The following is a 16,605-nucleotide window of genomic DNA, read 5'->3' on the forward strand; positions in this document are numbered from 1 at the left end:
ACTGTTTCACGTATCATTCAGAATAGACATTTTGACACTCAGGGGATTTATTCACGTATCATTCAGAATAGACATTTTGACACTCAAGGGACTGATTCACGTATTATTCAGAATAGACATTTTGACACTCAAGGGACTGATTCGCGTATCATTCAGAATAAACATTTTGACACTCAAGGGACTGATTCGCGTATCATTTAGAATAGACATTTTGACACTCAAGGGATTGGTTCACGTATCATTCAGAATAGACATTTTGACACTCAAGGGACTGATTCACGTATCATTCAGAATAGACATTTTGACACTCAAGGGATTGGTTCACGTATCATTCAGAATAATCATTTTGACACTCAAGGGACTGATTCGCGTATCATTCAGAAAAGACATTTTGACACTCAAGCGACTGATTCACGTATCATTAAAAATAGACATTTTGACACTCAAGGGATTGGTTCACGTATCATTCAGAATAGACATTTTGACACTCAAGGGATTGGTTCACGTATCATTCAGAATAGACATTTTGACACTCAAGGGACTGATTCACGTATCATTCAGAATAGACATTTTGACACTCAAGGGACTGATTCACGAAAATTCAGAATAGACATTTTGACATTCAAGGGATTGGTTCACGTATCATTCAGAATAGTCATTTTGACACTCAAGGGACTGATTCACGTATCATTCAGAATAGACATTTTGACACTCAAGAGGTTGGTTCACGTATCATTCACAATAGACATTTTGACATTCAAGGGACTGATTCACATATCATTCAGAATAGACATTTTGACACTCAAGGGACTGATTCACGTATCATTCAGAATAGACATTTTGACACTCAAGAGATTGGTTCACATATCATTCAGAATAGACATTTTGACACTCAAGAGATTGGTTCACATATCATTCAGAATAGACATTTTGACACTCAAGAGATTGGTTCACATATCATTCAGAATAGACATTTTGACACTCAAGGGATTGGTTCACGTATCATTCAGAATAGACATTTTGACACTCAAGGGATTGGTTCACGTATCATTCAGAATAGACATTTTGACACTCAAGGGACTATTCACGTATCATTCAGAATAGACATTTTGACACTCAAGGGACTGATTCACATATCATTCAGAATAGACATTTTGACACTCAAGGGACTGATTCACGTATCATTCAGAATAGACATTTTGACACTCAAGAGATTGGTTCACATATCATTCAGAATAGACATTTTGACACTCAAGAGATTGGTTCACATATCATTCAGAATAGACATTTTGACACTCAAGAGATTGGTTCACATATCATTCAGAATAGACATTTTGACACTCAAGGGATTGGTTCACGTATCATTCAGAATAGACATTTTGACACTCAAGGGATTGGTTCACGTATCATTCAGAATAGACATTTTGACACTCAAGGGACTATTCACGTATCATTCAGAATAGACATTTTGACACTCAAGGGACTGATTCACGTATCATTCAGAATAGACATTTTGACACTCTAGGGACTGATTCACGAAAATTCAGAATAGACATTTTGACATTCAAGGGATTGGTTCACGTATCATTCAGAATAGACATTTTGACACTCAAGGGACTGATTAACGTATCATTCAGAATAGACATTTTGACACTCAAGGGACTGATTCACGTATCATTCACAATAGACATTTTGACACTCAAGGGACTGATTCACGTATCATTCAGAATAGACATTTTGACACTCAAGAGATTGGTTCACATATCATTCACAATAGACATTTTTACACTCAAGGGACTGATTCACGTATCATTCAGAATATACATTTTGACACTCAAGGGATTTATTCAAGTATCATTCAGAATAGACATTTTGACACTCTAGAGACTGATTCACGTATCATTCAGAATAGACATTTTGACACACAAGGGATTGGTTCACGTATCATTCAGAATAGACATTTTGACACTCAAGGGATTGATTCAAGTATCATTCAGAATAGACATTTTGACACACTAGGGACTGATTCACGTATCATTCAGAATAGACATTTTGACACTCAAGGGACTGATTCATGTATCATTCAGAATAGACATTTTTTGACACTCAACGGACTGATTCACGTATCATTCAGAATAGATATTTTGACACTCAAGGGACTGATTCACGTGTCATTCAGAATAGACATTTTGACACTAAAGGGACTGATTCACGTATCATTCAGAATAGACATTTTGACACTCAAGGGACTGATTCATGTATCATTCAGAATAGACATTTTTTTGACACTCAAGGGACTGATTCACGTATCATTCAGAATAGACATTTTGACACTCAAGGGATTGGTTCACGTATCATTCAGAATAGACATTTTGACACTCAAGGGATTGATTCAAGTATCATTCAGAATAGACATTTTGACACTCAAGGGGTTGGTTCACGTATCATTCAGAATACACATTTTGACACTCAAGGGATTGGTTCACGTATCATTCAGAATAGACATTTTGACACTCAAGGGACTGATTCACGTATCATTCAGAATAGACATTTTGACACTCAAGAGATTGGTTCACATATCATTCAGAATAGACATTTTGACACTCAAGGGACTGATTCACGTATAATTCAGAATAGACATTATGACACTCAAGGGACTGATTCACGTATCATTCACAATAGACATTTTGACACTCAAGAGATTGGTTCACGTATCATTCACAATAGACATTTTGACACTCAAGGGACTGATTCACGTATCATTCAGAATAGAGATTTTGACACCAAGGGACTGATTCACGTATCATTCAGAATAGACATTTTGACACTCTAGGGACTGATTCACGAAAATTCAGAATAGACATTTTGACATTCAAGGGATTGGTTCACGTATCATTCAGAATAGCCATTTTGACACTCAAGGGAATGATTCACGTATCATTCAGAATATACATTTTGACACTCAAGGGACTGATTCACGTATCATTCAGAATAGACATTTTGACACTCTAGAGACTGATTCACGTATCATTCAGAATAGACATTTTGACACTCAAGGGACTGATTCACGTATCATTCAGAATAGACATTTTGACACTCAAGGGACTGATTCACGTATCATTCAGAATAGACATTTTGACACTCTAGGGACTGATTCACGTATCATTCAGAATAGACATTTTGACACTCAAGGGACTGATTCACGTATCATTCAGAATAGACATTTTGACACTTAATAGATTGGTTCACGTATCATTCAGAATAGACATTTTGACACTCAAGGGATTGGTTCACGTATCATTCAGAATAGACATTTTGACACTCAAGGGACTGATTCACGTATAATTCAGAATAGACATTTTGACACTCAATTGACTGATTCACGTATCATTCAGAATAGACATTTTGACACTCAAGAGATTGGTTCACGTATCATTCACAATAGACATTTTGACACTCAAGGGACTGATTCACGTATCATTCAGAATAGACATTTTGACACTCAAGGGACTGATTCACGTATCATTCAGAATAGACATTTTGACACTCAAGGGACTGATTCACGTATCATTCAGAATATACATTTTGACACTCAAGGGATTTATTCAAGTATCATTCAGAATAGACATTTTGACACTCTAGAGACTGATTCACGTATCATTCAGAATAGACATTTTGACACACAAGGGACTGATTCACGTATCATTCAGAATAGACATTTTGACACACTAGGGACTGATTCACGTATCATTCAGAATAGACATTTTGACACTCAAGGGACTGATTCATGTATCATTCAGAATAGACATTTTTTTGACACTCAACGGACTGATTCACGTATCATTCAGAATAGATATTTTGACACTCAAGGGACTGATTCACGTGTCATTCAGAATAGACATTTTGACACTAAAGGGACTGATTCACGTATCATTCAGAATAGACATTTTGACACTCAAGGGATTGATTCAAGTATCATTCAGAATAGACATTTTGACACTCAAGGGGTTGGTTCACGTATCATTCAGAATACACATTTTGACACTCAAGGGATTGGTTCACGTATCATTCAGAATAGACATTTTGACACTCAAGGGATTGGTTCACGTATCATTCAGAATAGACATTTTGACACTCAAGGGACTGATTCACGTATAATTCAGAATAGACATTTTGACACTCAAGGGACTGATTCACGTATCATTCACAATAGACATTTTGACACTCAAGAGATTGGTTCACGTAACATTCACAATAGACATTCTGACACTCAAGGGACTGATTCACGTATCATTCAGAATAGCGATTTTGACACCAAGGGACTGATTCACGTATCATTCAGAATAGACATTTTGACACTCTAGGGACTGATTCACGAACATTCAGAATAGACATTTTGACATTCAAGGGATTGGTTCACGTATCATTCAGAATAGACATTTTGACACTCAAGGGATTGGTTCACGTATCATTCAGAATAGACATTTTGACACTCAAGGGATTGGTTCACGTATCATTCAGAATAGACATTTTGACACTCAATGGACTGATTCACGTATCATTCAGAATAGACATTTTGACACTCAAGGGACTTCATTCAGAATATACATTTTGACACTCAAGGGATTGATTCAAGTATCATTCAGAATAGACATTTTGACACTCAAGGGATTGGTTCACGTATCATTCAGAATAGACATTTTGACACTCAAGGGACTGATTCACGTATCATTCAGAATATACATTTTGACACTCAAGGGACTGATTCACGTATCATTCAGAATAGACATTTTGACACTCTAGAGACTGATTCACGTATCATTCAGAATAGACATTTTGACACTCAAGGGACTGATTCACGTATCATTCAGAATAGACATTTTGACACTCAAGGGACTGATTCACGTATCATTCAGAATAGACATTTTGACACTCTAGGGACTGATTCACGTATCATTCAGAATAGACATTTTGACACTCAAGGGACTGATTCACGTATCATTCAGAATAGACATTTTGACACTTAATAGATTGGTTCACGTATCATTCAGAATAGACATTTTGACACTCAAGGGATTGGTTCACGTATCATTCAGAATAGACATTTTGACACTCAAGGGACTGATTCACGTATAATTCAGAATAGACATTTTGACACTCAATTGACTGATTCACGTATCATTCAGAATAGACATTTTGACACTCAAGAGATTGGTTCACGTATCATTCACAATAGACATTTTGACACTCAAGGGACTGATTCACGTATCATTCAGAATAGACATTTTGACACTCAAGGGACTGATTCACGTATCATTCAGAATAGACATTTTGACACTCTAGGGACTGATTCACGAAAATTCAGAATAGACATTTTGACATTTAAGGGATTGGTTCACGTATCATTCAGAATAGACATTTTGACACTCAAGGGACTGATTCACGTATCATTCAGAATATACATTTTGACACTCAAGGGATTGGTTCACGTATCATTCAGAATAGACATTTTGACACTAAAGGGACTGATTCACGTATCATTCAGAATAGACATTTTGACACTCAAGGGACTGATTCATGTATCATTCAGAATAGACATTTTTTTGACACTCAAGAGACTGTTTCACGTATCATTCAGAATAGACATTTTGACACTCAGGGGATTTATTCACGTATCATTCAGAATAGACATTTTGACACTCAAGGGACTGATTCACGTATTATTCAGAATAGACATTTTGACATTCAAGGGACTGATTCGCGTATCATTCAGAATAAACATTTTGACACTCAAGGGACTGATTCGCGTATCATTTAGAATAGACATTTTGACACTCAAGGGATTGGTTCACGTATCATTCAGAATAGACATTTTGACACTCAAGGGACTGATTCACGTATCATTCAGAATAGACATTTTGACACTCAAGGGATTGGTTCACGTATCATTCAGAATAATCATTTTGACACTCAAGGGACTGATTCGCGTATCATTCAGAAAAGACATTTTGACACTCAAGCGACTGATTCACGTATCATTAAAAATAGACATTTTGACACTCAAGGGATTGGTTCACGTATCATTCAGAATAGACATTTTGACACTCAAGGGATTGGTTCACGTATCATTCAGAATAGACATTTTGACACTCAAGGGACTGATTCACGTATCATTCAGAATAGACATTTTGACACTCAAGGGACTGATTCACGAAAATTCAGAATAGACATTTTGACATTCAAGGGATTGGTTCACGTATCATTCAGAATAGTCATTTTGACACTCAAGGGACTGATTCACGTATCATTCAGAATAGACATTTTGACACTCAAGAGGTTGGTTCACGTATCATTCACAATAGACATTTTGACATTCAAGGGACTGATTCACATATCATTCAGAATAGACATTTTGACACTCAAGGGACTGATTCACGTATCATTCAGAATAGACATTTTGACACTCAAGAGATTGGTTCACATATCATTCAGAATAGACATTTTGACACTCAAGAGATTGGTTCACATATCATTCAGAATAGACATTTTGACACTCAAGAGATTGGTTCACATATCATTCAGAATAGACATTTTGACACTCAAGGGATTGGTTCACGTATCATTCAGAATAGACATTTTGACACTCAAGGGATTGGTTCACGTATCATTCAGAATAGACATTTTGACACTCAAGGGACTATTCACGTATCATTCAGAATAGACATTTTGACACTCAAGGGACTGATTCACATATCATTCAGAATAGACATTTTGACACTCAAGGGACTGATTCACGTATCATTCAGAATAGACATTTTGACACTCAAGAGATTGGTTCACATATCATTCAGAATAGACATTTTGACACTCAAGAGATTGGTTCACATATCATTCAGAATAGACATTTTGACACTCAAGAGATTGGTTCACATATCATTCAGAATAGACATTTTGACACTCAAGGGATTGGTTCACGTATCATTCAGAATAGACATTTTGACACTCAAGGGATTGGTTCACGTATCATTCAGAATAGACATTTTGACACTCAAGGGACTATTCACGTATCATTCAGAATAGACATTTTGACACTCAAGGGACTGATTCACGTATCATTCAGAATAGACATTTTGACACTCTAGGGACTGATTCACGAAAATTCAGAATAGACATTTTGACATTCAAGGGATTGGTTCACGTATCATTCAGAATAGACATTTTGACACTCAAGGGACTGATTAACGTATCATTCAGAATAGACATTTTGACACTCAAGGGACTGATTCACGTATCATTCACAATAGACATTTTGACACTCAAGGGACTGATTCACGTATCATTCAGAATAGACATTTTGACACTCAAGAGATTGGTTCACATATCATTCACAATAGACATTTTGACACTCAAGGGACTGATTCACGTATCATTCAGAATATACATTTTGACACTCAAGGGATTTATTCAAGTATCATTCAGAATAGACATTTTGACACTCTAGAGACTGATTCACGTATCATTCAGAATAGACATTTTGACACACAAGGGATTGGTTCACGTATCATTCAGAATAGACATTTTGACACTCAAGGGATTGATTCAAGTATCATTCAGAATAGACATTTTGACACACTAGGGACTGATTCACGTATCATTCAGAATAGACATTTTGACACTCTAGAGACTGATTCACGTATCATTCAGAATAGACATTTTGACACACAAGGGATTGGTTCACGTATCATTCAGAATAGACATTTTGACACTCAAGGGATTGATTCAAGTATCATTCAGAATAGACATTTTGACACACTAGGGACTGATTCACGTATCATTCAGAATAGACATTTTGACACTCAAGGGACTGATTCACGTATCATTCAGAATAGATATTTTGACACTCAAGGGACTGATTCACGTGTCATTCAGAATAGACATTTTGACACTAAAGGGACTGATTCACGTATCATTCAGAATAGATATTTTGACACTCAAGGGACTGATTCATGTATCATTCAGAATAGACATTTTTTTGACACTCAAGGGACTGATTCACGTATCATTCAGAATAGACATTTTGACACTCAAGGGATTGGTTCACGTATCATTCAGAATAGACATTTTGACACTCAAGGGATTGATTCAAGTATCATTCAGAATAGACATTTTGACACTCAAGGGGTTGGTTCACGTATCATTCAGAAAACACATTTTGACACTCAAGGGATTGGTTCACGTATCATTCAGAATAGACATTTTGACACTCAAGGGAATGGTTCACGTATCATTCAGAATAGACATTTTGACACTCAAGGGACTGATTCACGTATAATTCAGAATAGACATTATGACACTCAAGGGACTGATTCACGTATCATTCACAATAGACATTTTGACACTCAAGAGATTGGTTCACGTATCATTCACAATAGACATTTTGACACTCAAGGGACTGATTCACGTATCATTCAGAATAGAGATTTTGACACCAAGGGACTGATTCACGTATCATTCAGAATAGACATTTTGACACTCTAGGGACTGATTCACGAAAATTCAGAATAGACATTTTGACATTCAAGGGATTGGTTCACGTATCATTCAGAATAGCCATTTTGACACTCAAGGGAATGATTCACGTATCATTCAGAATATACATTTTGACACTCAAGGGACTGATTCACGTATCATTCAGAATAGACATTTTGACACTCTAGAGACTGATTCACGTATCATTCAGAATAGACATTTTGACACTCAAGGGACTGATTCACGTATCATTCAGAATAGACATTTTGACACTCAAGGGACTGATTCACGTATCATTCAGAATAGACATTTTGACACTCTAGGGACTGATTCACGTATCATTCAGAATAGACATTTTGACACTTAATAGATTGGTTCACGTATCATTCAGAATAGACATTTTGACACTCAAGGGATTGGTTCACGTATCATTCAGAATAGACATTTTGACACTCAAGGGACTGATTCACGTATAATTCAGAATAGACATTTTGACACTCAATTGACTGATTCACGTATCATTCAGAATAGACATTTTGACACTCAAGAGATTGGTTCACGTATCATTCACAATAGACATTTTGACACTCAAGGGACTGATTCACGTATCATTCAGAATAGACATTTTGACACTCAAGGGACTGATTCACGTATCATTCAGAATAGACATTTTGACACTCAAGGGACTGATTCACGTATCATTCAGAATATACATTTTGACACTCAAGGGATTTATTCAAGTATCATTCAGAATAGACATTTTGACACTCTAGAGACTGATTCACGTATCATTCAGAATAGACATTTTGACACACAGGGGACTGATTCACGTATCATTCAGAATAGACATTTTGACACACTAGGGACTGATTCACGTATCATTCAGAATAGACATTTTGACACTCAAGGGACTGATTCATGTATCATTCAGAATAGACATTTTTTTGACACTCAACGGACTGATTCACGTATCATTCAGAATAGATATTTTGACACTCAAGGGACTGATTCACGTGTCATTCAGAATAGACATTTTGACACTAAAGGGACTGATTCACGTATCATTCAGAATAGACATTTTGACACTCAAGGGATTGATTCAAGTATCATTCAGAATAGACATTTTGACACTCAAGGGGTTGGTTCACGTATCATTCAGAATACACATTTTGACACTCAAGGGATTGGTTCACGTATCATTCAGAATAGACATTTTGACACTCAAGGGATTGGTTCACGTATCATTCAGAATAGACATTTTGACACTCAAGGGACTGATTCACGTATAATTCAGAATAGACATTTTGACACTCAAGGGACTGATTCACGTATCATTCACAATAGACATTTTGACACTCAAGAGATTGGTTCACGTAACATTCACAATAGACATTCTGACACTCAAGGGACTGATTCACGTATCATTCAGAATAGCGATTTTGACACCAAGGGACTGATTCACGTATCATTCAGAATAGACATTTTGACACTCTAGGGACTGATTCACGAACATTCAGAATAGACATTTTGACATTCAAGGGATTGGTTCACGTATCATTCAGAATAGACATTTTGACACTCAAGGGACTGATTCACGTATCATTCAGAATATACATTTTGACACTCAAGGGACTGATTCACGTATCATTCAGAATAGACATTTTGACACTCTAGAGACTGATTCACGTATCATTCAGAATAGACATTTTGACACTCAAGGGACTGATTCACGTATCATTCAGAATAGACATTTTGACACTCAAGGGACTGATTCACGTATCATTCAGAATAGACATTTTGACACTCTAGGGACTGATTCACGTATCATTCAGAATAGACATTTTGACACTCAAGGGACTGATTCACGTATCATTCAGAATAGACATTTTGACACTTAATAGATTGGTTCTCGTATCATTCAGAATAGACATTTTGACACTCAAGGGATTGGTTCACGTATCATTCAGAATAGACATTTTGACACTCAAGGGACTGATTCACGTATAATTCAGAATAGACATTTTGACACTCAATTGACTGATTCACGTATCATTCAGAATAGACATTTTGACACTCAAGAGATTGGTTCACGTATCATTCACAATAGACATTTTGACACTCAAGGGACTGATTCACGTATCATTCAGAATAGACATTTTGACACTCTAGGGACTGATTCACGAAAATTCAGAATAGACATTTTGACATTTAAGGGATTGGTTCACGTATCATTCAGAATAGACATTTTGACACTCAAGGGACTGATTCACGTATCATTCAGAATATACATTTTGACACTCAAGGGACTGATACACATATCATTCAGAATAGACATGTTGACACTCAGGGATTTATTCAAGTATCATTCAGAATAGACATTTTGACACTCTAGAGACTGATTCACGTATCATTCAGAATAGACATTTTGACACTCAAGGGATTGATTCAAGTATCATTCAGAATAGACATTTTGACACTCAAGGGATTGGTTCACGTATCATTCAGAATAGACATTTTGACACTCAAGGGATTGATTCACGTATCATTCAGAATAGACATTTTGACACTCAAGGGATTGGTTCACGTATCATTCAGAATAGACATTTTGACACTCAAGGGACTGATTCACGTATCATTCAGAATAGACATTTTGACACTCAAGGACTGATTCATGTATCATTCAGAATAGACATTTTGACACTCAAGGGACTGATTCACGTATCATTCAGAATAGACATTTTGACACTCAAGGGACTGATTCACGTATCATTCAGAATAGACATTTTGACACTCAAGGGACTGATTCACGTATCATTCAGAATAGACATTTTGACACTCAGGGGACTGATTCACGTATCATTCAGAATAGACATTTTGACACTCAATGGACTGATTCACGTATCATTCAGAATATACATTTTGACACTCAAGGGATTGATTCAAGTATCATTCAGAATAGACATTTTGACACTCAAGGGATTGGTTCACGTATCATTCAGAATAGACATTTTGACACTCAAGGGATTGATTCACGTATCATTCAGAATAGACATTTTGACACTCTAGGGATTGGTTCACGTATCATTCAGAATAGACATTTTGACACTCAAGGGGTTGGTTCACGTATCATTCAGAATACACATTTTGACACTCAAGGGATTGGTTCACGTATCATTCAGAATAGACATTTTGACACTCAATGGACTGATTCACGTATCATTCAGAATAGACACTTTGGCACTCAAGGAATTGGTTCACGTATCATTCAGAATAGACATTTTGACACTCAAGGGATTGGTTCACGTATCATTCAGAATAGACATTTTGACACTCAATGGACTGATTCACGTATCATTCAGAATAGACATTTTGACACTCAAGGGACTTCATTCAGAATATACATTTTGACACTCAAGGGATTGATTCAAGTATCATTCAGAATAGACATTTTGACACTCAAGGGATTGGTTCACGTATCATTCAGAATAGACATTTTGACACTCAAGGGACTGATTCACGTATCATTCAGAATAGACATTTTGACACTCAAGGGATTGGTTCACGTATCATTCAGAATAGACATTTTGACACTCAAGGGATTGGTTCACGTATCATTCAGAATAGACATTTTGACACTAAAGGGACTGATTCACGTATCATTCAGAATAGACATTTTGACACTCAAGGGACTGATTCATGTATCATTCAGAATAGACATTTTTTGGACACTCAAGGGACTGATTCACGTATCATTCAGAATAGACATTTTGACACTCAAGGGATTGGTTCACGTATCATTCAGAATAGACATTTTGACACTCAAGGGATTGATTCGCGCAGCATTCAGAATAGACATTTTGACACTCAAGGGATTGGTTCACGTATCATTCAGAATAGACATTTTGACACTCAAGGGATTGGTTCACGTATCATTCAGAATAGACATTTTGACACTCAGGGATTGGTTCACGTATCATTCAGAATACACATTTTGACACTTAAGGGATTGGTTCACGTATCATTCAGAATAGACATTTTGACACTCAGGGATTGGTTCACGTATCATTCAGAATACACATTTTGACACTTAAGGGATTGGTTCACGTATCATTCAGAATAGACATTTTGACACTCAAGGGATTGGTTCACGTATCTTTCAGAATAGACATTTTGACACTCAGGGATTGGTTCACGTATCATTCAGAATACACATTTTGACACTTAAGGGATTGGTTCACGTATCATTCAGAATAGACACTTTGGCACTCAAAGAATTGGTTCATGTATGATTCAGAATAGACATTTTGACACTCATGGGATTGATTCGCGTATCATTCAGAATAAACATTTTGACACTCAAGGGACTGATTCACGTATCATTCAGAATAGACATTTTGGCACTCAAGGAATTGGTTCACGTATCATTCAGAAAAGACATTTTGACACTCAAGGGATTGATTCGTGTATCATTCAGAATAAACATTTTGACACTCAAGGGACTGATTCACGTATCATTCAGAATAGACATTTTGACACTCAAGGGATTGGTTCACGTATCATTCAGAATAGACATTTTGAAACTCAGGGGATTGATTCGCGCAGCATTCAGAATAGACATTTTGACACTCAAGGGACTGATTCACGTATCATTCAGAATAGACATTTTGACACTCAATGGACTGATTCACGTATCATTCAGAATATACATTTTGACACTCAAGGGATTGATTCAAGTATCATTCAGAATAGACATTTTGACACTCAATGGACTGATTCACGTATCATTCAGAATATACATTTTGACACTCAAGGGATTGATTCAAGTATCATTCAGAATAGACATTTTGACACTCAAGGGATTGGTTCACGTATCATTCAGAATAGACATTTTGACACTCAAGGGATTGATTCACGTATCATTCAGAATAGACATTTTGACACTCAAGGGGATGGTTCACGTATCATTCAGAATACACATTTTGACACTCAAGGGATTGGTTCACGTATCATTCAGAATAGACAATTTGACACTCAAGGGATTGATTCACGTATCATTCAGAATAGACATTTTGACACTCAAGGGGATGGTTCACGTATCATTCAGAATAGACATTTTGACACTCAAGGGACTGATTCACGTATCATTCAGAATAGACATTTTGACACTCTAGGGACTGATTCACGAAAATTCAGAATAGACATTTTGACATTTAAGGGATTGGTTCACGTATCATTCAGAATAGACATTTTGACACTCAAGGGACTGATTCACGTATCATTCAGAATATACATTTTGACACTCAAGGGACTGATACACATATCATTCAGAATAGACATTTTGACACTCAGGGATTTATTCAAGTATCATTCAGAATAGACATTTTGACACTCTAGAGACTGATTCACGTATCATTCAGAATAGACATTTTGACACTCAAGGGATTGATTCAAGTATCATTCAGAATAGACATTTTGACACTCAAGGGATTGGTTCACGTATCATTCAGAATAGACATTTTGACACTCAAGGGATTGATTCACGTATCATTCAGAATAGACATTTTGACACTCAAGGGATTGGTTCACGTATCATTCAGAATAGACATTTTGACACTCAAGGGACTGATTCACGTATCATTCAGAATAGACATTTTGACACTCAAGGACTGATTCATGTATCATTCAGAATAGACATTTTGACACTCAAGGGACTGATTCACGTATCATTCAGAATAGACATTTTGACACTCAAGGGACTGATTCACGTATCATTCAGAATAGACATTTTGACACTCAAGGGACTGATTCACGTATCATTCAGAATAGACATTTTGACACTCAAGGGACTGATTCACGTATCATTCAGAATAGATATTTTGACACTCAATGGACTGATTCACGTATCATTCAGAATATACATTTTGACACTCAAGGGATTGATTCAAGTATCATTCAGAATAGACATTTTGACACTCAAGGGATTGGTTCACGTATCATTCAGAATAGACATTTTGACACTCAAGGGATTGATTCACGTATCATTCAGAATAGACATTTTGACACTCTAGGGATTGGTTCACGTATCATTCAGAATAGACATTTTGACACTCAAGGGGTTGGTTCACGTATCATTCAGAATACACATTTTGACACTCAAGGGATTGGTTCACGTATCATTCAGAAAAGACATTTTGACACTCAATGGACTGATTCACGTATCATTCAGAATAGACACTTTGGCACTCAAGGAATTGGTTCACGTATCATTCAGAATAGACATTTTGACACTCAAGGGATTGGTTCACGTATCATTCAGAATAGACATTTTGACACTCAATGGACTGATTCACGTATCATTCAGAATAGACATTTTGACACTCAAGGGACTTCATTCAGAATATACATTTTGACACTCAAGGGATTGATTCAAGTATCATTCAGAATAGACATTTTGACACTCAAGGGATTGGTTCACGTATCATTCAGAATAGACATTTTGACACTCAAGGGACTGATTCACGTATCATTCAGAATAGACATTTTGACATTCAAGGGATTGGTTCACGTATCATTCAGAATAGACATTTTGACACTCAAGGGATTGGTTCACGTATCATTCAGAATAGACATTTTGACACTAAAGGGACTGATTCACGTATCATTCAGAATAGACATTTTGACACTCAAGGGACTGATTCATGTATCATTCAGAATAGACATTTTTTGGACACTCAAGGGACTGATTCACGTATCATTCAGAATAGACATTTTGACACTCAAGGGATTGGTTCACGTATCATTCAGAATAGACATTTTGACACTCAAGGGATTGATTCGCGCAGCATTCAGAATAGACATTTTGACACTCAAGGGATTGGTTCACGTATCATTCAGAATAGACATTTTGACACTCAAGGGATTGGTTCACGTATCATTCAGAATAGACATTTTGACACTCAGGGATTGGTTCACGTATCATTCAGAATACACATTTTGACACTTAAGGGATTGGTTCACGTATCATTCAGAATAGACATTTTGACACTCAGGGATTGGTTCACGTATCATTCAGAATACACATTTTGACACTTAAGGGATTGGTTCACGTATCATTCAGAATAGACATTTTGACACTCAAGGGATTGGTTCACGTATCATTCAGAATAGACATTTTGACACTCAGGGATTGGTTCACGTATCATTCAGAATACACATTTTGACACTTAAGTGATTGGTTCACGTATCATTCAGAATAGACACTTTGGCACTCAAAGAATTGGTTCATGTATGATTCAGAATAGACATTTTGACACTCATGGGATTGATTCGCGTATAATTCAGAATAAACATTTTGACACTCAAGGGACTGATTCACGTATCATTCAGAATAGACATTTTGGCACTCAAGGAATTGGTTCACGTATCATTCAGAAAAGACATTTTGACACTCAAGGGATTGATTCGTGTATCATTCAGAATAAACATTTTGACACTCAAGGGACTGATTCACGTATCATTCAGAATAGACATTTTGACACTCAAGGGATTGGTTCACGTATCATTCAGAATAGACATTTTGAAACTCAGGGGATTCATTCGCGCAGCATTCAGAATAGACATTTTGACACTCAAGGGACTGATTCACGTATCATTCAGAATAGACATTTTGACACTCAATGGACTGATTCACGTATCATTCAGAATATACATTTTGACACTCAAGGGATTGATTCAAGTATCATTCAGAATAGACATTTTGACACTCAATGGACTGATTCACGTATCATTCAGAATATACATTTTGACACTCAAGAGATTGATTCAAGTATCATTCAGAATAGACATTTTGACACTCAAGGGATTGGTTCACGTATCATTCAGAATAGACATTTTGACACTCAAGGGATTGATTCACGTATCATTCAGAATAGACATTTTGACACTCAAGGGGATGGTTCACGTATCATTCAGAATACACATTTTGACACTCAAGGGATTGGTTCACGTATCATTCAGAATAGACATTTTGACACTCAATGGACTGATTCACGTATCATTCAGAATAGACACTTTGAC

This window comes from Saccoglossus kowalevskii, chromosome 13 (genome assembly GCF_978046115.1).
Source record: "Saccoglossus kowalevskii chromosome 13, keSacKowa6.1, whole genome shotgun sequence".
NCBI classification, from domain to species: Eukaryota; Metazoa; Hemichordata; class Enteropneusta; family Harrimaniidae; genus Saccoglossus; species Saccoglossus kowalevskii.